The following is a 1,494-nucleotide window of genomic DNA, read 5'->3' as shown; positions in this document are numbered from 1 at the left end:
TCGCGAGAGGCTGCAAGGGACGTCAGAGGCGGGGGCGGGGCCTGAGAGAGGCTGGCGGGGCGGGGGGCGGGGCGGGGGGCGGGGCGGGGCGGGGCGGGGCCTGGGAGAGCCGGCGACAAGGGGCGGGGGCGTGAGGCGCGGACGAGGTGCGATGTGAAGCCATTGGAGAGCAGGGGGTTGTGAATTCTTGCAGTGGTTTCCCAGTGGACAGTGGTGTTTGTTTACAAATACAGATTTCCAGGTTCCATCTCAAGGGATTCTGACTCAGTAAGTCTAGGGCAGAGTCCAGGGATCAATATTTTTAACAAATGTCTTAACGCAACCAGTGGGGGGTAGGGGACAGAAATTTGGGGAACTGCTCTCCTAAAGCTACTAAATAGGGTCTTCTGAAGAAGCACAGAGATCACTTCACGATCCTTGAATTTTCTCTCACTGTCGATACTTGCTTTGCCTTTTCTGTTTTAGATATATGTATCCCAGGAGGTTGCCAGATAACTTATGTCCACTGTTTCGTGGTAAGGGGAACAGATGAACACAATAATTTTATAAATTAAAAATTGACGGAAACTAAGAATGACTGATAGGTCTTAAAAGGAAAAGACAAAGCAAATCTACTGTAACACTACAAAGTGACACGAAGACCACAAGACCCAGGGAAGCCCCTCCATTCTAAACTGGCTTATGTATAGAAGTATTCCAGCCCAGGGATGTTGGCTATACCTTTGACGCTTAATTGTCTTACAATTCAGAAGTAAATGTCAAAATACTTAAATATATCGTGATATTTATTCAACAAACACATTTACCAATTCAGAAGAATGCCAAAACAATATATATACCTAGTTTATTAAATTTATATAGCAAAGCTAAATCATCAAAATGACATCTTTTACATATTTCCAGAGAAAGTGTATAAAATATAATTGGATCAAATGTGTAATACAGATATTTCTAATTTTTTTTACAAACTAATGCTTTAGCATCCACCTGAAATTCTGAACCATTTTTGATAACTGATGTAAAATTTCCCTTAAAAAAATTTTATTCTCTAGGCCTCTAACTCCCTTGCCTTCAGAGATAGCCCGCACCCTGTACTGTGTATCTACTTTTACTTTAAACTGCACAACCAACCCTGCCCTTGTTGCCTTTCTCTTGCTTTTTGAGATGGCCTGCACTGTCTACGGACTGTGCATCTCTCTGAATAAATCTTTTACTCAAAAAAAAATTTTTTTTCCAAACCTTCATCTTACAACTTTTAAACCTGCGACTTGTTATTGTTTTAAAATCTTCTTTCTTCCAGGTCTCTCCTTTCTTTTCCATTCCTCAATATGTGTATCACTTTGTCCCGTTTTCGGATTTGAAATTTTAGGCAGTTGGACTAAATTTTGATAAGGTGCCCTTCAGCACTAACATCTTTGTCTTTATGGTTTGGGAAATAATCTAACCAATACTTTTGGTTCAATCTCAAACACTCCGTAGGTACCCCAAAAGTAA

This window comes from Camelus bactrianus, chromosome 32 (assembly GCF_048773025.1).
Source record: "Camelus bactrianus isolate YW-2024 breed Bactrian camel chromosome 32, ASM4877302v1, whole genome shotgun sequence".
Classification (NCBI taxonomy): Eukaryota; Metazoa; Chordata; class Mammalia; order Artiodactyla; family Camelidae; genus Camelus; species Camelus bactrianus.
This window is presented reverse-complemented; position numbering follows the sequence as displayed.